Here is a 26,415-nt window from a genome sequence, read left to right as displayed (position 1 = left end):
GGATGCAAATGGCGGCCGCTATGATGACCTGGAGCCACCACCATCAGATCCACCGCCAGGTAGATCCATTTTGGGGGGTGGCAGGGGGGTATTCCGTTCTGCCACAGACTCCAGGGGGCCAGATTCTAAAGTAGGGATGGTGGAGAATTCCGCCACGGATTTCAGTGCACTGGCATTTGGCCCCCCGAAACGCGTGGTGGAACAGCCTCCCACCCCCCGCCACCCCACGGAATCCCCCTGGGATGAAGCTTACCTGGGGCGGATGTGGAGGCGGCAGCGGCTCCAGCTGCGGCTCCAGCAGCTGGTCTCTCGTCCGGCTGCTGCGGCCGCAAATGGCGGCCGTCGTAACAGCTGCCATTTGCATCCTTCCAGGCTGCCGTGATAGGCTACGTAAATACTTAGTAAATACTATCATAGCAAAGAGCAAGGATCCAAACGGCGGCCGCTACACCATTTGCGCCCCTGCTCTTTGCCGTGATACGCTACGTAAGTATTTACGTAGCCTATCGTGGTAAAGGTAGCCACGCAAATGGCGTAGCAGCCGCCGTTTGTGTGGCTGCCTTTACCGTGATAGGCTACATAAATACTTACGTAGCCTATCACGGCAGCCTGGAAGGACGCAAATGGCGACCGCTACGATGGCTGCCATTTGCGGCTGCAGCAGCCCAGCTGCAACTCCGGCTGCAGCTGGCCCCAGCCAGTGGCTCCGCGGACCTGCTGCGGAGCGGAGCCGGCCGGGAAGGATTTCGGGGGGAGGGACGGAGCGCCCCCCCCCACTACAGATGGCCCCAGCGGAACCAGATAAGTGTTTCGTACACCCCTATTCTAAAGAATTCGGCCTCACTGGAGTCCGTGGCGGAATTCTCCAACATCCCTACTCCCTCGTCTTCACCAGTCTAGGTGTCCTGGCTGATGGGACAGAGAGAAGGCCATCCAAGGCTGATCTTGTTGAGTCAGCGTGGCATCACCATGTTGACCAGTTGGGAAGGCATTCTGGCTAGAGTGGGCTGTCATCAGCAGAGGTAGCTGCTGAAGATGTATGTGGAACTGATGTGTTTTTCTCACCGCCAGCTGAAGCACCAGAACCATTAAGTGATGGGAGCAATACTCCTTCCTTATCTACAGCAGTTACTGAAAGGAAGTCATCTGAGCAAGCTACACCTACCAGTCGGGTGCAGAGACCATGCCATGAAAGGGTACCTGCTTGTCGGTTGAAAGACCATGATAGCTAAGAGGGGAGGACTGTTATGTATTCTGGGGGGGGGGGTACTGTGGGTTAGTTATTGTTTTGAAACTTGGCAGCTCCTGTATTGGTGGGAGTCGCAACCATGGGTGGAGCTTCTGCTAAGTTGTGTTTGACGCCTTGCTGAGTCTACAGTTATTCCTTCTACCTATACGGCACATTTGTTACTCTTTAAGGTTGTGAAGGAAGGCAGGATGCTGGGGCTCGACCAGCCCCCTTTTTCTGCTGCCCCCACCTCTCCAGATTGGCTCCACCCGACACGACAGGATCCCTCTGACTCCCTCCAACCCTCCTAAGGGAATCAGTAGCCACTAAACTGAGCACTGACCCAGGCAAGAAATAGCAGCAATAATTTGAGGGAGCAGTTTATTTACAAGCAAGGTGAGGAAATGGGAAGAGAAATTGGACAAGATACAAAGAGAAATATCCCAAGAACCAATTCCCTGTTTGGAAACCCAACAGAAGCTAAAACAATAAAACTCTCCCTGGCCTATCGACTCATACCTCAAAGTAGGATCTTGTGGTAAGAGGTTCGTTGGCTAGCTGATGGTCCAATAATCAACTAGCCACAGGTAAGCTTCTGGATCAGACACGCATTTATTGCTATAGCAAGGCAGAAGTCTCAAAGAGAAATCAGCATCCAATAAGGGGCAGTACACGCCTTTTATACTGGGCAGCAAACAAGTTGCTTCAGAGGAAGAGAAAGAAAAAAGCAATCTTTTTCCCAGGCAAGTTACATTCCAAACAGTTGGTAAATCCTATCTCACAAACTTCAGTGATTAGATTTAAGTCTCTGAGAGAGAAATGGAGTCAGTTCTTGGAGAAAAATCCTGACAGACTGTAATCTGCTACATTATCAGAAGGCTACATCTGGCCAGGTGCCCATTAACATTCCATTGTGTTGAGTGTCAGGGCAGAGGGGCTAGGTCAGTTTACAAGACAAAAGACCACTGCTGACCTATGTGCTCTTTCTCACATACACCTTCACAGATATACCAAGAAGGGGGAATATAGGGCAAACATGGAGGGAGGTTGGTTCCCTTTTCTCCTCAATCTTTTGTCGTAGCCAGCATACAAAGGCCTTCCACCCAGAATGGATAAAAATCAAAGGTCAGATGGTCACTGGTCTGTTCTTATCTTTCTTCTGCCCAGCTCCTAGCTCCTTCACCCCCCTTCCTCCTCTCAAGGGGGATGAGATGGCTTTTCACACCACTCCACCTCTGCTGGCACTTTGGCAGGCCTAGACTGTTTATGGACTTGAGTCAAGATGAGAACTCTGGCCTGGCGCCTCTAGCCTTGAAACTTTCCAGCCTCCCTTCAATCCAGGTGGCTGGAGTTGCAAATCTTCTTCGCAGGATCCTACCCGCTCCTACAATAAAACAATAAAATGCAACCTAAAGGAAATCCCTTATGTTATTGAACCTTGCCTACCATGGCCTTCTTCTCAATTAGGCCATCTCCTTTACAAAGGTGCCCCAAGGTTCTTCGTTGATTTTGCTACAACAGACTCATATGGCCACCTCTTCAGGAAATTAAACTTTCACTTCTGGGTATCCTGGCAATGGAATATTTGTCTGTAACCCTAAATCCTGACTTCCAAGCCCATTGATATGTCTGTCTCTGACGCAACACTTGTTAGCAGTGAGGCCGGCAGGTTACTTTTGCCGCTGTGTAAATGAAGCCTCTTTGTGGTTGTCCTTGTTTATCATAAACCTGCAGCCTACCAACTTCAGTGGGTGACCCTGACACGTCTAGAGCATACGTCTTCACTCTTCACAACAATACCTTCGGAACGTATCAATCCTTTATAATCCCTCAACCTATTCATGGTCACCATGAAGTTCCACTTCTTTTTAGGCATTGAAAGTGCTTCTTCTCAGGAACAGTTCTTGCATCTCTTCATTTTCTGGGATCATCCTGTTCTCCCTTCTGTTCCCCAATCACCTGGCATGTGTGATTGAGTTTTCGTAGAGAGGTAATCAAGATTAGGTTGATCAACAAAAAGGTGTGTGAGTGGGTGGGAGGGAGGGAAGGGGAGCCTCTCCCCCTCCTTAATTTACCCATCTACCAAGGATATAAACCCCTGGTTGAGAGAGCGGCTGACGGAGACATCAGCAAGAGGCAACTTGAAGACCACAGAAGGCTGTCTGAGACTCCTGCTGTCCCTTTGACATCCAGCTTTGAGCCTTTTACCTCTTTTCACCGTGAGTGGGACAGGGCTGTGGAAAATCCGTGGGGGACAGAGAACTGCTTTGCTCTACTGTGTGTCTTTTCACACACACCCAAGTAGCAGGGAGTATAAAGAAGGACACCGAATGGCCATTGAAATACTTCCGTTCCGTTCATTCTGGATGGCCATAGGAAATCATTGGATAAGTGATGGGAACATCTTCAAATGTAAACACACATTTCCTTGGATTATCCATGCTTGCAGGTGCCCCCGTCCCCCAACCAGTCAACCTCCCCTTACAACGCAACCTCCACTGCATTGGCCCTCTCCTTCTGAATGGGCCTAAGATTCAGATGTCCCTCCAAATGACCAAACACAGCCTTGAACTGCTCAAAGCAGCCCCACAGACAACAGCAGGAGCCCTAATATTCCTCGGGAGTGAACTAAAGGAGTGCCCACAAACAACCTGCATTGTCCCAATCCTGCCACCATTTCATACCAATGGCCCCTCCTTCTGAATGGCCTCAGGAAACAGCCAGAGCCCCAGTTTTCCTCATGAGTGTGCTGAGGGTGTCCCAATGGCACAACCCCTCCACACCAATGGCCTCTTCTTCCAAAGGGCCACAGGAATTAACCGTCCTTTCCTATGTCCATAGGAATGCATTGGATTGATACCTCCAGCCCCGCAGCGTAGAGCAGGACTCCTATCACTTTTCCCACTTGGCCCGAGGAGATACCCCGTACGACTCCAGTGGTTGAGATGCTGCCACCACTCCTGTGTCAGGGGTTATCAGAGTCGTTCCCTAAAACCTCTGAAAATTTTGAGTTGGAGTTGTTTTCTGAGAACAAGAAATGTTAATCTCTTGTGGATTTTTGATTTGAAAACAATCTGTAAAATCTTCCAGTGATTTCCTATGGCCGTTTTGAATGAACCCATGCGTTTCAATAGCCAGTTGGTGTCCTTTTTAGTATGTCCTGAGATAAATGTATTATAAAGGAAAGGTGGGCATGTCAGTGAACCCAGCATTGTGCAGCGAGACTGTTTCACGGCCAGAATGACATGCATGTGGGCGCTTATGCCAAGACACAGTCTCCTCGTGTGTCCTTTCCCAGGCAGTTTCAATAAGGCTGATGCTCTTGCCAGACTTTACCAAGTTGGCGATGTGTAGGACAGTTGGCACGAAATTGGCTTGTCCGTGCAGGATTGGAAGCGCCGGACACGTTAGCAGTGCTAAGCCGGTGGTACTTGGTGAGTTTAACGCTGTTCACCTGCTTTTTACATTCTTGTCCCTCTTGTCTGTTTCCCCCTAGATGGTTGCCTGTATGAAGCCCTGGCCTCTCGTGATTGCCATGGCCCTGTGCATCTTGTTCTGTCTGGGCACCTTGGTGGACGCCTACCCTCCCAAGCCAGAGAGCCCTGGAGAAAATGCTTCCCCTGATGAACCACTTGATGTTGCCTTTTTTGAATACCTTGCCTTCAAGAAATTCAAGGTGTGTGGGGGCATGTATGTGGTCTTTGGGGATGGTAGTGATGCTTTTCTGGGGGATTCTGTGTGCCAAGTGAACATGTGCATATCCTGGTTCCATCTTACTCATGCAACCCTTTCCCATGTGGTAGGAGGATCAGAATCTTCACAGACAAACACATACAACAGGCAGGTGGGGCCGGACCGATGGCTGAAACAGTATTCCACTTATTACTGTACATGTCTGTCTTTGGTCATGATGCTGGAAGAAGGCCACTATGAGTCCTCCTTTTTATATTACCCCTGACTTCCCGCTTGGACTAATGTTAGCAGGTCTTGAGGAAGGGGGGCATCACCCCCCCCCTTAATCCATTGTCTCCATCAGAATGGCAAGTCAGGAAGTGTTAAGACAGCTTTTATTGATGAGGCCTGTCCTAGTAACATTCACTGGCAGTCCACTTAAACTATAACACAAAAGGGATGAGCTCTCCATAAACAATGAAGGAACAGTCTCTGACATTCAAGGAATGGATCTTCTCCTCCCTAGGAAACAGTCCTTGTCCAGAGCGATGACTGAAGAAGGGCTCTGCACTTGGCACACCACTGCCCACTCCGCCTCAGACAATTCCCCGTGTTGCTTTGCCCCTAGCGTGCAATCCTGCTCCTGCCTCCACCTTCTCCAGCCACTGGCTCGCTCAGTCTGTCCTGCCATGATAGGGTTGATGGCATGAGGCTGGAACGCCTCTCTTTCCCCCAAGGGAGCAGCGTGGCCAGCAAGAGTCACCCAAACCAACTGTACATTCACTCTCCAGCCCGTTCGGGTGTTGTCCTTCCCTCCCCAGCATGGACGCCTTTTCCTTGTCTTTCCCAAGTTCAATCCCCTTCCGTTCCCCTTTCTGGCCTTCCTTTTCGTCTGTCCCGGCTCTCCTCCCCGCCATCCTTTCTTGTGGGCCGTCTCTCTCCTCCCGCAGCCACAGTCTTCCTTGCTCTCCTGTCTTCCTCCTGTCCTCCCCCGCTTCTCCCCCTCTCCCTGCCACCACTGGCCGACTCCAGGTGAGGCTCCTTTTGGCTGAATGGGCCAGCTGCAGGCCCAGAGGGCCGGGCAACACCATCGGTCTGAGCCATCGCCTCCCGCAGCCACCCTGCCCTTGCTGATCCCTCACAACTGTGTACGCAACAAAATTCTGCTTTCCATCTGTGGTGGAAATACTGTGATCTACCAGCCTGCGCCTCAGGGAGCACGTTAGCCAGTGAGGCCCAAGCACTTCAGATATAAGAACATCATGGCCGAGGCAAAACTATCATGGCCTTGTTGGGGACATCTGTGCTGTGTGCACTTTCAAGCCACTGTGCAAATCAGAAGTCATTATCATTCCAAATTCACACTTCCCTGAATTTTGCCATGGAGTTCTCCAGTCAACAAAGGCATTAAAATGCATATATCGGGAAAATAACTTTAAAAGAAATAACTTTAAAAAGGCACTGTATTAGGGAAATTGCTTATAAAATGTGTTTTATTACCCAAAATGTATACACAAATAATGCATCAGGAAATATGTGCGCAAATGTGCTTAGGAATTCTCATGCAAACAAAATTCTTGACATTTGAGAACAACTGAACTGAACTTTGGAAAAATGAGAATCTGAGAGAAACGGAAAGTGACACTTTTGTCCATGGCCAGAGAACCATCATACATATGTGTAGATAGCGTGGAGTGAAGCAGTTTGCAGCTCCTATTCTCTAATGTTGCAAATAGATCCCATTTTGTAATTTAGTAATTTGGAGTATATGATCCCATTCACGCTTCTTTGGAGTAAGCCTCATTAAACAGAATGGATCTCACTTCTGAGTAAACATCCATAGGATTGCTCTGGAAAATGTACAGATATATCAAAGAGTACAATTTTAGATGACAAGATAGAAATCTAGCATTTTATGTTGTTGAAGCTGCAAAATAAGTTGAATTCTCATGAGAAAGTAAGAAGTGCATATAATTCCGTTTTCTCCCACAAGCCATTTTTTCCCCAAGGGCTGGGGGGAACCTTCAGGTTTTTTGTATAGCTGTAAAATTTTGGGAAATTTACATCTCTGTACCTACTTACTGTGACAAAATGTTCCTTCTTCCCTATAATACTGGTGAAGAAGAAAATACTAAAGATGATCCTTCCTTGTTGCAATGTCTGGCAGCATTTCTTTGTTAGGATGTAGAGTTGTCACCAGATGATTCAGGAAAAGCTGCTCCTTCCTTCAGGATTGTCAGATGAGGCACCACCCTTTTTAGACATTGCATCCTGCAGGTTTACTCAAGAACCTAGATAGTTCAGTAAAACCCAGAATGTTCTTTGACAAGCCTACTTTCCTCCTTCACCCAGAAAGTGTTTGACATTGCCATTCAAGATATCTACAGCTGGGATGATCCTAACCTGAAATGTGAGTAAATTTGATGCTTTGAAAATGTAGTTTGGGATGAGGATTAACATTTCAGTCCGTGCTCATTTCAGTGGTGCTGGTGGGGGGAACCAGATCACGGTGTGTGTGAAGAAGACCAGATGAAGAGGGCTGTACTAGCCCCCTCATCTTCCCTGTTCCAGTCCTCTGGCTGATACCCCACTCAAGGGAGTAGAACTGAGAAAGACCCAGGAAAGGGCCTGGCAGGAGGTCCAGGGCAGGCCAAGGGAGGGCTTCTTCAAGTGGGGCACCATTGCTGGATGGCACTGGCTGCCACAGGCTGTGGTGATGCCAGCAGCTGGGATGGCTTTCAAGGGGAGGCTCAGTCTGTCCAAGCCTACTGGCCAGGGTAGCTATTAGGAGCGTCGGGCGTTCAGGGGCACAAGGCCTCTGGATTCCAGCTGCAGGGCACCACGGCGGGAGAGCGCTTTGGGCCGTGCAGGCAGAGAACCATGGGCCAGGATGCCTGGCTGTCCCTGGCCTGCTGTGAACAGGCAGCCAGCCCCTTTGCTCCTCCCTTATCTGGGTGGATAAAGCTCACCAGAAATGGATTGCTGACCATGATGTCCGCAGCCAGGATCCTGGTGCGTTGTTCCCAAAAAAGCCAGACTTTGTCAGCCAGCAACAAGCCAGGGGTGGTTGTTGGCTCATGGATTCTGGCTGGTTTGGGAGCAACAGAGCAGGATCCTGGGTTCGAATGTCACAGGAAATTATCAATGTCTGGTTAGAGTTACCTGCTCACACCAGCATTGTCATAATTCATAGTGAGTCAAGATGAACCAGGACTGCCTCGCGGATATGTGCAGATGCAACCAGTGACTTACCATCCTGCTTGGGGGGTTCTGATAGGCTTCTGATGCAGCCCTGACAGGAAAAAGGAGGCTGCACTAGGTAGACCTTTGGGCTGATCCCTCACAGCTCCTCTTACGTTCTTATGCTCAGCATTCAGGGAAGACCTGGTCTGATGTGCACTTGAAAAGGAAGTGGAGTATTAAAGGAATGCTTCTTTGCACATGATCAAGGGTGTCTTACCTTTCCTCTCTATGTCTTCCCTTCTGAGGCCTAATCTACACGGAGATGGTTTTTGAGGCGATATTCGGATTTTCATGAAATGAGTTAACTCCTCCCAGGGCAAACGTAGCCAGTAAAGCGGTGTATACATTAAAACAAACAAACTGCTTGGGGCAAATGGCACCTGAAACAGCATTAGTTGGTGGTTGGGTGGGCAGAGTCCTGCGAGTAGAAATGAACGTCTTCAACTTCGTAGGTGCGGGCAGCGAATGAGTCTTCAACCTGGCATGCTCAAAGAAGTGCATTGGAGGAGCTGCTTCCAAGTAAACTTCATGCAATATTAGGGATGTGCGAACTCACCCCCGCCTGGGTTCTCTGGATGCCTGCTGAGCCCCTGTCCCTGCTCGCTGGTCCCGGACTGTGCTCGAGCCCCTCCCACACTTGGCGAGCAGCCTGCACTCACCCCAGCGCCCTCGTTGAGCTCTGCCCTTGCCATTTTTTGAAAAATAAAATGGCAATCGCAAAAATGTGCATGCTTTGTATGTGCAAAAATGCACATTTTGCGAATGCACATATTCTCATGTGCGAAATGCACATTTTTGCAAAGGTGCACATTAGTGTGTGTGTGTGAAAATGTGCATTTTTTGGAAAATGCACATTTTTGCCCATACGGAAATATGCACATTCGCAAAATGCGTATTTTCCCATATGTGAATATGCGCATTCACAACATGCACATTTTTGCACATGCAAAAACATGCGCAATTTCGCAATTGCCATTTTATTTCTTAAAAAATGGCAACCGCAAAGCTTGATGAGGCCACTAGGTGAGTGCAGGCACGGAGGGGGCAGGGGCAGGGGCTTGGCGAGTGGGGCTAGAGCGTGCAAGCAGGAGCGGGTCCGCCAGATTCCTGGAGTGAATCGGAATCCCGGAGTGAACCTCCCAGTGCCCGGCTCCTACCGTTGTTGTGCAGCTGTGTGTGTGGAAATCAGCAGCCCCCATGAAAAAAACTATATGTTAGAAGATATGCAGAGAAATGTGAGCAAAGTGGCTTTCTTTTTCTAAGGGGGTGAGAGAAAGAACAATCTCAGAAAGGTTCTCAGAGAAATGTCTTTGGAGAAATTTCAGATCCAGATAGAAGTGCATGTCCCCGCTCCATCCCACCCCATGGCACCTCCTCCAGGAGGCCTTGCATGGAAACACTGCAGGGACTCTCTTGGGATGGAAGGTGCCCATGGCAGGTGCCCCTGAAGAACACTGTGGAGGTACCTCTCAGCCAGGGTGGCCGTCTCCCTCCTGCTCCAGCTTTTCGTTTCATTTCATAGATGAACTTCGTTACATTTCTCATTTAAAAAAAGTTTATGGAATGTGACTTTGAGGGAATGTGGTGAAAGCAGAACTTCAGTCTGAATTTTATTTGATCGTTTAGGAGGTTTAGGACTCAAATAATCCCAAAGGGAGGATTAGGACTATGTGGCATCAGGATCGAGAAACTGCTGGGGCTTTTAAATAGGGTCTACAGTTTTAAAACAGCTGGAAAAAACCCTCAGCCACCTCACCTCATAAAGTTCATTTAAGTACGTGTAATCCTTACAAACCCTCCACAGCCTCCTAAATTCCTCTGAAGTACCACCTCTCTGAAAGGAGCCACTTGGCTTAGGGAATTCTCTCTATCCCCCAACCCCACGCACATTTCCAATCACCAATCTTCTTTTCTTCTCCCCTCCCTTCCCCTCCCCTCTCTTTCTTTCTTTCTTTCTTTCTCTTCTTTATTCCACCCAGAGCATAACTTGGGGAATTTTTAAAGAGAATTCTCTTCGGCGGGCAAGAGAAGTTCTGAACTGTATCTGACTTTATACAAACAGAGAAGAGGGTTGGTTTTTCTCCTTCTCCTCCCTCAAGTCTTTGAGAAGACTGGGTTCACATGGTCACTGAGAAACAAATAAGGGGCTGTTTTGTTTGTCCTTTGCCATCATCCAGCAATGGAAAGGGCTGTAGCTCAGTGGTAGAGCACATGCTTGGCATGCAGAAGGTCCCGGGTTCAATCCCCAGCATCTCCAGGTAGGGCTAGGAAAGAATCCGGCCTGAAACTCTGGAGAGCTGCCACTGCCAGTCAGCGTCAACAATTCTGGGCTAAATGGACCCAGGGCCTGACTCAGTAAAACGCAGCTTCCTATATTCCTGTGAACAGAAAGCTTTAATTAAAAAATAGGAGATTTGGTTTGTTTTTTAAGTGGAGGGGAGATAAATATTGCTAATTTATGCAATCCTATGTATGCCTACTGAGAAGTCCCAGTATGTTTAATGAGGCTTACCCTCAGGAAAATGTGCATTGGATTCCAGCACAAGTTACTTTTGCAGGGAGGTTTGCACCTCGATGTTCTGCAGGTTTACTCAGAAATAAGTCCTGAGCTGTGAGCATGCTACTGCAAGCTTAACACAGTGCCTACCCAATTCCGTCTAATGGATTGACTACCCTTTCAGCTCAGTCCTATGCATGTGTTGTCATTTGTGGCTTTGGAGGTTTTTTGCATGAACTGTAGCTTCAGTGGTGAGGGAAAGGCACTTAGTACATGCTCAGAGTTTCTCCATAACAGCCCTAGTTTTGAAAACAGATCATTGGCTGAATCTTGGTGAAGTCTTGGCACAAATGAAGTTATGAGGAGGAAGATACTATGAGAGCTTGTGCATAACAAGGAGGAGGTAGAGAGGAGTTGCACGAAACAAGACATCTGTTTTTATGAAGAGTTGCTGGAGGTGGTAGGATGAGGAGGGATGGTTGCATGGAGGGGAATAGCATTGGTAGGGAGAGAATCTAAGTGCCCAGTGGTGAAAGAAAAACATTCTGCACATGCTCAGACGCACTCTATAATTAAGAACAGAAGAAGAGCCATGCTGCATCAGACCAAGGTCCATCTAGTCCAGCATTCTGTTCACACAGTGGCCAACCAGGTGGCCATGGGAAAACTCACAAGCAGGACATGAGTGCTGTGTCGCCTTCCCACCCATGTTGCCCTGTTGCTAACTTTGGTGAAATGTAAATAAATTATAGTCATTCTAAATTTGCATGCATGTAGATCCCTCAGAAACTTTGCAGATTTCTTGCCTGGGGGACACCTCCAGTGACCCGTGCATTTTCATACAAAGTTACCCAAAAACTATTGGGTAGAAGATGAATGGAAGGGAAAGCAAATCACTCCCTCCCCCAAATTGGAAAACTCCCCTTCCACATGACCTGCTGCACCTATCCTCCTGAAACTTTGCTGGTTTCGTACTTAGGGACACTTCTAGGCTGTCTGTAATTTTCAGAACAATGGTCCACAAGGAAAATAGGAAGATAAGTATGTCCTCTTTTGGAGACCTCAAAATGTCAAGATCACCCTTGCACAAAAACCCTTGTGGCTATCATTCTGACATTTGACAGACATGATCTTCTCTGACAGAGCAATGAAACCTGAAATTTTTATCCAATTCTTCCAAGAAATTAAAATGTTATTGGCAGTTCCTTTAACAAAAATCAAAACATAAACCCTGCACCTATTTTTCTGACATTGGGCAGGTATAATCCCTTTCTAGGGGGCTACTATGCCTGAAATTATCATCCAGTTCTGACCAAGAGAAAAATGTTACAGGGTTTTTTTTTAATTTCCAGTGGTAGTCAACAGGAAGCATAAAGATTCATTTTTCCAAGCCTTGACTCAGGTTTGGTGCTGAGCTGAAGTGGTCCGATTACAAATCGGCCAGAGCAGAAGCGGGATGTTCTCCAAAATGCTGAATCGGGGTCTGGGTTGAAGTGTGTGGGGGGGGGGGGTCAGTGCACACGTCTTATGTATGTATGTAATCTATACACACATGCAAGCACACCGCATGCACACACCACACACACACACATATATTGGACGTGAGCTTAGACTCATGTATGTGTGTATATATATGCAAATTTGTGTTATGGGCCTGTGCCCTAGATGTTTTAAGAACCTAGCAACGCCCCCGCCTGGGAGAGTGTGGGCTTCGTAGACGTGCTCTGAAGGAGAGCCGAGGAACCTCCTGCTAGCAGCATCCATTGATTCCTGCATTGCTTCTTCCTGGGATGTGTCCCCAACGGACAGGAGCAAGCAGGACAGGCAGAGCCGACCATGTTGAGCCCTGATCGCTCCGTGATCCTGTTCTTTCGACTGCTTCCAATCAAGCCGTGGGGATCGCCTGCTTCCCAGGACAGCATCGCCTGCTGTGCCACCTCCATTCTCTGCTCTGCACCGAACGCTTGAATTCAATCATCACAATAAAGAAGGTGCATGTTGCAATCGGTCTGGATTTTCATTTATTCCCCTCCCCTTTACTCTACTTGGGAACCCTTGACGGTACAACCACTCCAATCCCTGGGAAACCACACTGCTGTACCTGCTAGTGCAGTGCTCTGGTGGGATTCAATTCTCCCCCTTCCCCATTGCAGGAGGTATCTACAGTTGGGGCCATGCTGGCTGGTGAATCCTGGGGCCGGGAAGCCTAAGGCAGGCCACTCGCAGAGGCGGAGCCAAGGAGTCACCTTGGGTGGAGCCAAGGGGTCAAGATCGTACTAGAGAAACAAAGGCAGAGGAGCATAAAAGTTGGCCATCTATGTAGCATATGAAGACACAAGTTTCTTAAGACATAACATGGTGCAAAGCAGAAACAAAGACAGGAATTTTTAAAGTAATAAAGGTTGGCCGTCCATGCAGCATAGCAATTACCGAAGGCATATAGGAAAAGGGGTACAGTAGCAAAGCAGCAGTTAAAAACATGAAATCTGGCCACTGAGGCACAAGCTTCTTTGAAGAGCTAGAAATTGGCCAGCCATAATCAGTAACGTTTTTTTAAGTTAACCAAAAGATTTCTGGGAAGCTTTCAAGAACAACATGTTATAAAAAGGAGGTGTGGGGTGGGAGTGAGAAAAAAACAAAAAAGTGAATAGATTATAAAGTCACATTATCTACAAGTTCAAGCTAGTTCCAAAGTGCAGTGTGGGAGGAGGAGTCTGTGGGTCTTCATGGTGGGCTCAGCAGGTCATGTGCTGTTACAGGAGTCCCCTGGTGGCCCAGGTTAGAACTTTGACCCCCCATTTTGGTGAGTTTATATTGGGGAAGTTTTCCCCTCACCCTCCTTCTTCCCAGCGTAACTTGGGGCATTTTATCATTAGATAAAAACCAATGATTTAAATAAATATATATATAGGATTTTTTCTGCCAAGTATATGGGGTTCATCACACAGTGCTGTTTACTGCACAATTTAATGGGGTTCCTGTTTCCGTATTCTGTGCGAGATAAAGATCAGCTCGTTGCACAGACAAGTTCTCCGCAGCTTCGGGGAAGAGAGCGAGCAGCGAATCAGTGGGCCTGCGGAGGGAATCAAGTCTCTCTCTCTCTCTCTCTCTCTCTCTCTCTCCAAAGCAGCATTTGGGGGGTGGGGGAGTGGCTTTGTTGCTGTCAGCCATTTATACAGGGAGTCACAGTCATTGTCTTTGTCCTCCCTTAGACAACTCCGCACTTGCTTTGAACATCTCCTAGTCCACCCAAGAAAACTCTCCTCCTGGCCCAGGTCAACAGGCAGATGAGGAGGGGAGAGGGGCGATTTTCCTGCTCTTCTCAGTGGCTTCTTCTTCCCAGGCAGTGGCTATTACAGAACCTTACATTTACACACAGACATTAAAGCGGATTTACATTTAAATCGTGGATTATCTCGGGCGGGGGAGCAGGATGAAGATGAAATACAGCTGGATGTGCCCTGGTGGTTGACGGCATCATGTAAATGACCAGCAAGCTTCCATGAGTGGCCAGTCACGAGCCCATGATAAATGGGCTCCCCAGTTCTGGAGTGCAGCATCTAAAGCCCCCCCCCCCCCCGAGCACCCTAGCACCCTAATTTCGCTCCATTTCAGCACCGTGCCATGGAGTTATTGGTTCCAAAAAACTCCTCCAACTCCCTTTCTCCTTCTCCCTGCTCGCAATGAGAAGCTCCCGTAAACCTGAAAATCCTGTGATAAAGTGTAGAAGGGACTTTACATAATAACAGAGAAACGATTTTACATCAGAGAAACTACAGAACATCAAAGAAGCACAGCATCGCGATAGGGATTTAAGAGAGCATCGGAGCAGCGAAAGAGAACTGTAGGGCAAGTTACTAAAGGCCTTTAACCTTTTACTGCTTTAGCACTTTATCAAAATACCTGGAGAACCTGGAAGAGCTTTGTATAAGAGAACCATGGCTCTGAATGCATAGAGATATGTTAAGGTTTCACTCCAGGGGAGCGAGATTTATTTCTTCCTTCCGGGTAAACATGCACAGAAGGGGGTGGATATGTTAAATATTAAAAGCAGGCTAGTTAAGGTGACTGAACGTCCCCACTACTATGGTAATGTGAGGGGTCAGCTGCCATTAGCCTATCGCTGGGAGAAATACAGACGTAAATAGCATATTGGACGCTATTTGGGGCTGTAAATCCCTGACTTTTACCTAATTGCAGCCGTTTAAGGCTGTGTTTAGGTCAAACACAGTGCTTTACAGCCACAAGTGCTGTACAACATGCCATTTGCATCTGTATTTCTCCCAAAGACAGGCTAATGGCAGCCATCATTAGTGTATTGCCTGGTCTAAGGAGCAGTGCCCTCTAAACCAGGTGAGAGCACTGGGGGGTGGCTGTGCCGAGGCCGCTCTTCCCCATGATGGCCTTTGCCAGCCGGCATACGGAAGAGGGACAACGACAGCCAGCAATAGGGTAATGGCAGCTGGCATTACCATGTTGCCTGGTATAGGGAGCCGGAGGGCTGCTCCGTGGAATCCGTAGCCAACACCTGTCCTCCTGTCCACCCTTTCTCGGCGGGAGTAAGAGTTGCTTGGGGGCAATCACCCTTTAAATTCATTAAACGTATTTGCACATTCGCAGGTCCAAAGTCTTTAAAAAAGAGCAGGCAAAGTGGGCTGAGAGTCCTGCCATCCCTTTGACATTCAGCTTTGAGCCTTTTACCTCCTTTTCACCGTGAGTAGCTGGGAACCCTGTCAGCTGGGAGTAGCTGACAGGGTTGCAAAAAATCAGTGGGGAACAGAGAACCGCTTTGCTCTGCTGTGTGTCTCCCCCCCCCCCCAAGTAGCAGGGAGTGGTATAAAGAAGGACACTGAATGGCCACTGAAATACTTCTGTTCCGTTCATTCTGGATGGCCACAGGAAATCACTGGATAAGTGATGGGAACATCTTCAAATGAAAATATCTGCTGCAGGTTAACATTTCTTGTTCTTAGAAAACAGCTCCAACTCAAAATATTGTCTTACACAGTGATTTTAGGGAACGTCTCCAAACAGGCAAAGCCGTTGGCATGCAATGAACAAAAGGTTACTGCAGTCTTCTATAATGATCTATAGGCACCATATTCAAATGGATGAGACATGGGTTCCCCTCCCAAAAGATATTCTTGGATTATCCATGCTTGCAGGTGCCCCCGTCCCCCAACCAGGCGAGCTCCCCTTACAACGCAACCTCCACTGCATTGGCCTTGTCTTTCTGAATGGGCCTAATCATAGAATCATAGAATAGTAGGGTTGGAAGGGGCCTACAAGGCCATCGAGTCCAACCCCCTGCTCCATGCAGGAATCCAAGTCAGAGCATCCCTGACAGATGTCTGCCCAGCCTCGTCTTGAATGCCTCCAATGCGGGAGAGCCCACCACCTCCCTAGGTAATTGGTTCCATTGTTGTATTGCTCTAACAGTCAGGAAGTTTTTCCTGATGTTCAGCCGGAATCTGGCTTCCTGTAACTTGAGCCCATTCTTCCATGTCCTGCACTCTGGGATGATCAAGAAGAGATCCTGGCCTTCCTCTCTGTGACAACCTTTCAAGGACTTGAACAGCGCTATCATATCTCCCCTCAGTCTTCTCTTCTCAAGGCTAAACATGCCCAGTTCTTTCAGTCTCTCTTCATAGGGCTTTGTTTCCAGTCCCCTGATCATCTTGGTTGCCCTCCTCTGAACCCTCTCTAGTTTGTCTGCATCCTTCTTAAAATGTGGTGCCCAGAACTGGACACAGTACTCCAGATGAGACCTAATCAGTGCTGAGTAGAGGGGAACTAGTACTTCCCAGGATTTGGAAGCTACGCTTCTATGAATGCAGCCCCAAAGAGCTTTTGCCTTTTTTGCAGCCACATCACATTGTTGGCTCATATTCAGCTTGTGATCGACAACAATTTCAAGATCCTTCTCGCTTGTACTGTTGTTGAGCTACGTAATCCCTATCTTGTAACTGTGCATTTGGTTTCTTTTTCCTAGGTGCTGTCAGAGTGGAAACTGAGCCCATAGAGCCCTGGAGCAGTTCTGATTCTGAGGAAAAACAGCAATCCGTGGGAGAGGAGCTCGCTCATGCAGAGATTCCTCTTGCCAGCATTCCTGGGATAGATAGTGACCCTGGCAGTGAGAGAGCGCTGGAGGGGGGCCTGCTGGACGCTCGGTGCAGACGCAGGGAGCGATGACAGATGGAGGGCACCGAAAGGAGGCGTTCCGCTCATTTGGCACTCAAACAATGGTCGTGTCCCAGGGACCCAAGGGTAAGGGGGAGGATCTCTCCATAGCCCATAAGTTCAGAGTCTTCCCGTGGTTCCCCTTCAAACGGGGACCAACTGCCTTACCTGGAGCTTAGGCTACTCTGTTATCTTTCCCCAGTGCTGTTCCTTGCTTAGTCGCTGGTGATTAGCATCTGAAAGAGTCATTAAGTTGTAAAAGGAATAAAGTCTTGAAAAGAATCCTTTTCATCTGTGTCCTGAGTTGGCTATTGGAGGGGACTGCAAGAGGGAGCTAGGGCGCTCCTGACAGGTGCAGAACTTGGCATTTATCCCTATTAAATGTCATTCTGTTGTTTTCTGCCCAGTGCTCCAGTCTATCAAGATCACTTTGAATTTTGTTTCTGTCTTCCAAAGTATTAGCTATCCCGCCCAATTTTGTGTCATCTGCAAATTTGATCAGCATTCCCTGCACCTCCTCCTCCAAGTCATTAATAACAATGTTGAAGAGCACTGGGCCCAGGACTGAGCCCTGCGGTACCCCACTCGTTACCTCTCCCTAGTTTGAGAAGGTCCCATTGATAAGCACTCTTTGAGTCCAATTCTGTAGCCAACTGTGGATCCACTGGATCGTTGTTTCACCTAGCCCACTTTGAGCTAGGTTGCTCATCAGGAGATTATGGGGCACTTTGTCGAAAGCTTTGCTGAAGTCGAGGTATATTATGTCCACAGCATTCCCACAGTCCACAAGGGAGGCTACTTGATCAAAAAATGAGATCAGATTCGTCTGGCAGGATTTATTTTATTTATTTTATTTTATTTATTCCATTTCTATACCGCCCAATAGCCGAAGCTCTCTGGGCGGTTCACAAAAATTGCATCCAAGCAACACACAATAAAACAATTTAAAATATACAGAACATTAAAACTACAATATAACAATACAACCACAATAAAACCTAGCAGCAGTGCAGGAGTTTAAAATACAGATTTAAAACAGCAAAGATAAAAATTTAGAAAGCTAAAATGCTAAAATTGTGAACCGCCCAGAGAGCTTCGGCTATTGGGCGGTATAGAAATGAAATAAATAAATAAATAAATAAATAAAATGCCTGGGAAAATAAAAAGGTCTTCACCTGGCACCGAAAGGAATACAATGTAGGCGCCAGGCGAACCTCACTAGGGAGCTCATTCCACAGCCGGGGTGCCACAGCAGAAAAAGCCCTCCTCCTAGTAGCCACCCGCCTCACTTCCTTTGGCTCTTCCTTTGGCAGGGGCTCACGGAGAAGGGCCGCTGATGATGATCTTAAGGTCCAGGCAGGCACATATGGGAGGAGGCGATCCTTCAGGTAACCTGGCCCCAAGCCATTAAGGGCTTTGAATGTTAACACCAGCACTTTGAATCGGGCCCGGAAATGGACTGGCAGCCAGTGCAGCTGGAAAAGTACTGGCATAATATGAGCTCGCAGGCCAGTCCCTGTTAACAATCTTGCTGCCCTATTTTGGACCAGCTGAAGTTTCCGGACCGTTTTCTGGCACTTCACCCATCCTCCATGATTTCTCAAAGAGAATAGACAGCGGTTCTGAGAGTTCTTCTGCCAGTTCCTTTATTACTCTAGGATGCAGTTCATCTGGCCCTGGAGATTTGAACTCATTCATAGTCATTAGATGTTCCTTGACCATATGCCTATTGATCTCAAGCTGCAATCCTGCCCCTTCAGCCTGTACTTCGCCTTTGCCAGGGGGGTCATAGACCCTCTTTTGGGAGACGACTGAGCCAAAGTAGGAATTGAGCACCTCTGCCTTTTCTTTGTCATCTGTTATCATTTTGCTATCCTTATTTAATAGCTGAACCACCATTTCTTTTACTATGCACGTAGCTGAAGAAAGCCTTTTTGCTGCTTTTAGCATCCCTCGCTAACCTCAGCTCGTTCTCAGCTTTAGCCTTCCTGACGCCATCCCTGCAATTCTGTGCTACCTGCCTGTACTCTTCCTTTGTTGCTTGGCCTTCTTTCCACTTCCTATATGTGTCCTTTTTTGTTTTCAGGTCATCTCTAAGCTTTTTGTGAAGCCACATTGTCTTCTTCTGTTGTCTTCCACCTTTTCTTCTTGTTGGAATTGTTTGTAATTGTGCCTTGAGAATTTCCTTTTTTAAAAGCTCCCACCCATCTTGGACTCCTTTTCTCGTTAGAGTCGCTTGCCATGGGACCTTACTGATCATTGTTCTGAGTTTATTAAAATCAGCTTTCCTAAAATCCAGGGTACGCGTTTGACTACACTCGGCTTTTGCTTCCCTTAGAACCAAGAACTCAAGTGCAACATGGTCGCTTTCCCCCAGAGTTCCTGTAACTGCTACTTTATCCACTAAGTCATCTCTGTTGGTTAGGATCAAGTCAAGGTAGCCAATCGTCTAGTCCCTTCCTCTACTTTCTGTAGGAGGAAGTTATCAGCAACACAAGTCAGGAATTTCTTGGAGGAGCCGTGTTTTGCAGAATTTTTCTCCTAACAAATATCGGGGAAATTGAGGTCCCCCATTACTACTACATCATGCTTCCTTGAAACATTGGCAATTTGCTTTTCAAAAGTTTCATCCTCATCTTCTCCTTGGTTGGGTGGCTGGTAGTAGACTCCGACCACCAGGTTCCTTTTATACTTTGCTCCATTTATTTTGATCCAGATGCTCTCGATGGGGCTACCAAGCTCATCCTCCTGTATTTCTGTGCAGAGATATGTATTTTTCACATACGGTGCAACCCCACCTCCCTTTCTGTTCCTCCTGTTCTTTTTGAACAAGTTATATCCTTCAATTGCTGTATTCCAGTCATGAGAGTCATCCCACCAAGTCTCAATTATACCTATCAAGTCATAATTTCCCTCTTGTATTAAGAGTTCAAGTTCATTCTGTTTGTTTCCCATACTCTGGGCATTAGTATATAGACATCGAAGACCATGTGCTTCATAGTCTGGCTTTCTTCCTACATGTGTCTGAAGACTATTATTGGGCGCTATTAGAGTTGTTCTCTCCGTTGCGGTGCATGAGCCTTTGTCCATTGTTACCCCCAACTTTACATCTCCCTTCCTCGTAGGATTCATTTTAAAGCCCTCCTGATGAAGTTCTTCATGCTGTGGCCAAACACATTCTTCCCAGCCTTTGTGAGGTGCAACCCGTCCCTTGCCAGCAGCCCATCTTCCAGGAAGTATAGCCCGTGGTCCCAGAATCCAAATCTCTCCTGTCGGCACCACATTCGTAGCCAGTCATTCACCTGGAGTATTTTTCTTTCCCTTTCTATCCGTCTTCTAACTACTGGAAGGATGGATGAGAAAACTATCTGGGCCCCAAAGTTCTTGAGTTTCCTTCCCAAAGCTTCAAAGTCTGACATGATGATATTCAGATGTCCCTCCAAATATTCAGATGTCCCTCCAAATGACCATACACAGCCTTGGACTGCTAAAAGCAGCCCCACAGACAACAGCAGGAGCCCTAATATTCCTCAGGAGTGAACTGCAGGAGTACCCACAAACATCCTGCATCGTCCCAATCCTGCCACCGTTTCATACCAATCGCCCCTCCTTCTGAATGGCCACCATATTCAGATGTCCTTCTGAATGGCCTCAGGAAACAGCCAGAGCCCCAGTTTTCCTCATGAGTATGCTGAGGGTGTCCCAATGGCACAACCCCTCCACACCAATGGCCTCTTCTTCCAAAGGGCCACAGGAATTAACCATCCTTTCCTATGTCCATAGGAATGCATTGGATTGATACCTGCAGCCCCGCAGAGTAGAGCAGGAGCCCCATTACTTTTCCCACTTGGCCTGAGGAGATGCCCTGTACAACTCCAATGGTTGAGATGCCGCCATCACTCCATAGCACTGCCCCCCCCTTGCAAATGGTCACTAGGGGAGGCTGTCCTTCCTGGGGGCCTCATGCTGAGCCATTGTGTGAGCACCTGTAAATGGGTTGCATCAGAGCATGCTATCCAGTTAGGGACTTTCAGACCTCCTTTCTCACAAGGTTTTTCTAAGGTTTTTGCAACTCTTCATCTCTTCCCTTCCCATATAAAACCTGATAAATATAGCCTCCCATTCTTTAGTATTTTAATGACTCTGGTATCATCATGTTTTCAAATGTTACAATCTTGGAGTGATATTGGAGCATAAGATGAGGTCTGTCTTTTGTAGGTATTAGTATGATCCTTGCCTCATTCCATGAGTTGTATTAATTACACATATTAATGCACTCATCAAACAAGTTCTTTCATGGCACTGATAGCCTTTCAGCAAACGTCCTGCAAAATTCCGCAGGTAGCCCATCTATTCCTGCTGATATGTTTGTTTTCAAGGTATTAATCACATGCTGTATCTCTGGTGTATTAATGGAGCATTCAGCTGCTGTCTATCCTGTTCAGTCAATAATAGAATCTGATTCTGATTAAGGTACTCTGAAATGTCATCACCACTACTGTTTTCAGACTTATATAAATTATACGTTTATAAGTTTTCAGACTTATATAGGATGCCTCCAGGTTCAGGGAGTTACGATCACTGAGGGCACAACCCATAGTATTGCGCATTAGATACTTCGAAGTCAGCAACACAGATTTTTCTAATACCTTCTGCATTTATGGTCATATTATCCATTTCCACAGTCTCTTTCATTTTCTGCTGCCTTGTCGGCATCCTCATAGTTACCTAAAATAGTTACCTAAAATATCAGCTTTGAATTGATGTGAAACAGTCTATGTGTACACACACATTTCAAAGAGAATGTAAGGTGCCACTAGACAGAACACATTTAAGTACAAGATAAAACAACTTTGTATGTTTTTCCTAAAATATTTTTTAAATCATCCAAATTATCATTGTACCTTAGAACTGAAATTCAAAATAGCCATCTGTCTAATTCAAGTAAATTTAACAAATTCAGTCAATAAATCAAAGGACCAAAAAGTAGGAGAAAATCATTCAATTTTCCACCACAGGGAGGATTGCCCGGTTCAGCAAGAAGGGTCCTACTATAATTCTGCTTGATTGGAAAATTCATTAGTTAGCAAGATCATTCATTACTTCAAAAGCACAATCTCAAAGTCAAGTGTAATAAAAAGCTTCCAGTTTACCTTTAAAAACCCTAGGTAATATTAAGCCATTATTAAGTCATTAATAATATTACCTCAGTATTAAAATTAAGGTCATACAAAGTCAGTTGTTAATTCAGAAATGATAGAATTCATTCAAATTTCAATGGGGATGTGGATTCCAGTTCATCAAAAGGTAAATTTAAAAGGTCATTAGATTATTTAAAACTAATAGCAAGTTTGTTCAGGCATCATTTGAAATGCAAAACTCCCCAGATCATCAGAAAAAAAACACACCTGCAACCTACATAAAGGTACAAATTGATTGATTGCACAACATGACAGACTCACGTAAACATACAGAGAAAGCACAGCAATAGTCAAATAAAGCCACCAGTTTACTAATTGCTTCAAAAACAAATTGCATCCAAGTTGTGAAAGAGAGAGAGAAAGAGAGAGAATTAATACATCTCCAAATCATCTGAAAGAGGACACTGCTGTAACCTGAGTAGCTTAACTAGTTCATTCTGTGGTTCCAAAAAGGGTAATTTGTTTGTTCAGTCCTCAAGTGTGATTCAGACCTCTAAAAGTGCACAACTGGGCTGTGGGGTACTGACAGAATCACAATTATGATTAGGAGGTAAGTTAGGAGATTTAGAAAGAGCAAACACCAAACTTGCTCAGAACTCGGATACGTCGTGAGTTCTCCAGCTCAACTAAAGGTCGCAGCTCTAGAGGAGAGTGGGGGAAAGACTGGGAAGCAGCGAAAAGAGGGGAGAAGGTTGCCCAGTGCAGCCCAGTTGTCGCCCAAGTGTGACATCAAGTGCACACTTGAGGTCGAGGTTGGCACAAGGCCGAGGCATGATGCCTCCCTTGTGGTAATCGTTGCTTCAGGGCTTCTCCCAGAAATTCCTCCTTATGCACAGCTCCAAACTCCACCATTGGGAGAGGGCTTGGGATGCTTGGGGTGGTGGGGGGACTCCCTGGATGTCCCTGTAAGGAGTATCGGGTCTCCTGCTCTTTCTGTGGGGCTGCCTGTATCAGTCTGATGCACTGCTATGGCCACTCGGAAGGACTTCTCAACATTACGGCCATTCAGAGGAGGGGCCCTGGCTATGAGGGGGTTGGCGTCAGGACCCTTGGGGCCTTGGGCTGTACTCCCTCCGGTCATGCGGGAGCAGGACTGGGGCTCCTGCTGTTTCTGTGGGGCTCCTTGTCTCAGTCCAATTTACTACTGTAGCCATTCAGAAGGAGGGGCCATTAGTAAGGGCAGGTTTCATGGGTATCTGTGTATGTTTGGGGGGGATTTGTAAGCAAGAAAATTATCCCAGGCACTTTTAGGAGACACCCCACCCACCCCCCGGCCATGTCTAGTTGCTTTGCAGATGGTGCCTATGCATCATTATGTGGGCCTGCTGTCACCTTTTTCCTTATTGCATTCCGATGGCTTTGCCTGTTTGGAGATGATCCCTAGAAACGGCTGTGTCAGGGGTCATCGGAGTAGTTCCCTGAAACCGCTGAAAAACTGTATTTGGAGTTGGAGTTGTTTTCCTAGAACAAGGAATGTTAATCTCTTGCAGATGTTTTGATTTGAAAATGGTCCCTAAAATCTTCCAATGATTTCCTATGGCCATTTCAAATGAACCCAACTGTTTCAATGGCCATTTGGTGTCCTTTTCAGTGCATCCTGAATTAAATGTATTATAAAGGAAAAGTGGGCATGTCAGTGAACCCAGCATTGTGCGGAGGGAATGTTTCACGGCCAGAATGACATGCATGTGGGCACTTATACCAACATGCAAACTGTCTCATAGGGTGTTCTTTTCCAGGCAGTTTCAGTAAGGCTGATGCTCTTGCCAGACATTACCAAGTTGGCGATGTGTAGGACAGTTGATGTGAAATTGGCTTGTCCATGCAGGATTCAAATCGCTGGACACTTTAGCAGTGCTAAGCCGGTGGCACTTGGTGAGTTTAATGCTGTTCCCTGCTTTTTACATTCTTGTCCATCTTGCCTATTTCCCCCTAGATGGTTGCCTCCATGAAGCCCTGGCTTCTCGTGATGGCCACGGCCCTGTGCATCTTGTTCTGTATGGGTACCTTGGTGGACACCTACCCTCTCAAGCCAGAGAGCCCAGGAGAAAATGGTTCCCCTGATGAACTACTCTGTGTTTACTTTGATTGTATATTGGATCTAGCCTTCCCACAGTTCAAGGTGTGTGGGGGCATGTGTCAGGGGACGCCCTAGCCAGCCTCTTTCAGTCTACTCCAGTAGCCAACTCCAGACACAGACAAAGGATTCTTTTCAAGGCTTTATTTCTTTTACAACTTAATGACTGTCACCAGCAACTAAGCTATGAACAGCAGAGTAACTTATGCCCCGGGTTGGAAACAGTTGGTCCCAGTTTGAACGAGAATCACTTGCAGACCCTGAACTTATGGGCTAGGGACAGTCCCTCCCCTTTTCCCTTGGGTCCTCTGGATGCGACCGTTGCTTGCACGCCAAACGGGTGCTATGCCTCCTTTCCACGCCCTCCATAGCTCATCGCTCTCTGCGTCTGCGTCGAGCATCCAGCAAGCCCTCCTCCCGTGCTCTTTCACTCCCAGGACCACTATCTATCTCAGGAATGCTGACGGGAGGAATCTCTGCCAGCTGCAGGGCCTGGGAGGGATGAGTGCGCTCCTCTCCCACGGACGGCTGTTCCTCCTCAGAATCAGAACTGCTCTGGGGTTCTATGGGGTCAGTGTCCACCCTGACATCATGTATGTGGGTTTTGGTGGTGGCAGTGATGCTTTCCTGAGGGCTTCTGTGTGCCAAGTGAACATGCATGCATCTTGGTTCCATCTTATGCATGCAACCCCTTCCCATAAGGTGTGAGGATCAGAGTCTTCACAGACAAACACACACAAAGGACATGTGGGACCAGACCAATGGGCCAGACCGATGGCTGAAACAGTATTCAATTTACTACTATATATGTCTGTCTTTGGTCATGATGCTGGAAGAAAGCCATGAAGAGCCCGCCTTTTATATTGCATCTGTCTTCAAGCTTGGACTAGTGTTAGCGGGTCTTGAGGAAGGGGGACATCACCACCACCCGTGTTCCACTGTCTCCATCAGAATGGCAGGTCAGGAAATGTTAAGGCAACTTTTATTGATGAGGCCTCTCCTAGTAACATTCACTGGCAGTCTGCTTAAACTATAACAGAAAAGGGATTAGCTCTCCATAAATAAGGAACGGTGGATCTTCTCCTCCCTGGAAAACAGTCGCCCTCCATAGCGATGACTGAAGAAGGGCTCTGCACTCAGCCCAGCACTGCCCAGTCTGTCTCAGACAATTCCCCTCGTGGTTTTGCCTCTAGTATGCAATCCTGCTCCTGCCTCCACCTTCTCCAGCCACTGGCTTGCTCAGTCTGTTCTGCCATGCTAGGGTAATGACAGGAGGCCGGAATGCCTCTTTTCCCCCCAAGGGAGCAGCGTGGCCAGCAAGGGTCATCTAAACTGACTGTGCATTCACTCTCCAGCCAGTTCGAGTGCTGCCCTTCCCTCCCTGGCACGGACAACTTTTCCCTGTCTTTCCCAAGCTACATCCTCTTCCATTCCCCTTTCTGGCCTTTCTTTTTGCCTGTTCCAGCTTTCCTCCACTCCACCCTTGCTTGTGGGCCATCTCTCTTGTCCTGCAGCCACACCCTTCCTTGCTCTCCATTCTTCCTTCTGCCCTCCCCGCTTCTCCCCCTCTCCCTGCCACCACCGCCCTCCTCCTCCAGGTGAGGCTCAGTTTGGCTGAGGGGGCAGCTGCAGGCCCGCAAGGCCTGGCAACGCCATCGGTTTGAACCCTTGCCACCCGCGGCCACTCTGCATGGGAGCCTCAGCATGTGCAGGGGAAGCCAGCGATGCCCGGAGGGACTCATCAGGCACTCGATAAGAGGTAGTGAGCCCCAATGATCCCTCACAACTCGGTACACACCAAAATTCCGCTTTCCATCTGTGGTGGAAATACTGCGATCAGCCAGTCTGCGACTGAGGGATAAATTAAAGGGATAACTTTAAAAATGCACTATATTAGGGAAATTGCTTAGAAAAATGTGTTGTATTGCCCAAAATGCATACAAAAATAATGCATTAGGAGAAATGTGCACAAGCATGCTTAGGAATTCTCATGCAAACAAAATTCTCAACATTTGAGAACTACCAAACTTAAAATTGGAAAAATGAGAATCTGAGAGAAATCAGAATTGACACTTTTGTCCATGGCCACAGTAACCATCATACATATGCACAGACAGGGCGGAGTGAAGCAGTTTGCATCGCCTATTCTCCAAGGTTGCAAATAGATGCCATTTTTGCTTGTTTATTTGTACTTTGGAGACTGGGATCCTATTCATGTTTCTTTGGAGTAAGCCCCATTAAGCAGAGTGAATCTTACTTCTGAGTAAACATCCATACAATTGCTCTGGAAATTGTACACATATACCAAAGAGTACAA

Source organism: Heloderma suspectum, chromosome 6 (genome assembly GCF_057233095.1).
Source record: "Heloderma suspectum isolate Gila_16-S chromosome 6, 16-S_ref, whole genome shotgun sequence".
NCBI lineage: Eukaryota > Metazoa > Chordata > Lepidosauria > Squamata > Helodermatidae > Heloderma > Heloderma suspectum.
Note: the sequence above shows the minus strand (reverse complement) of the source record.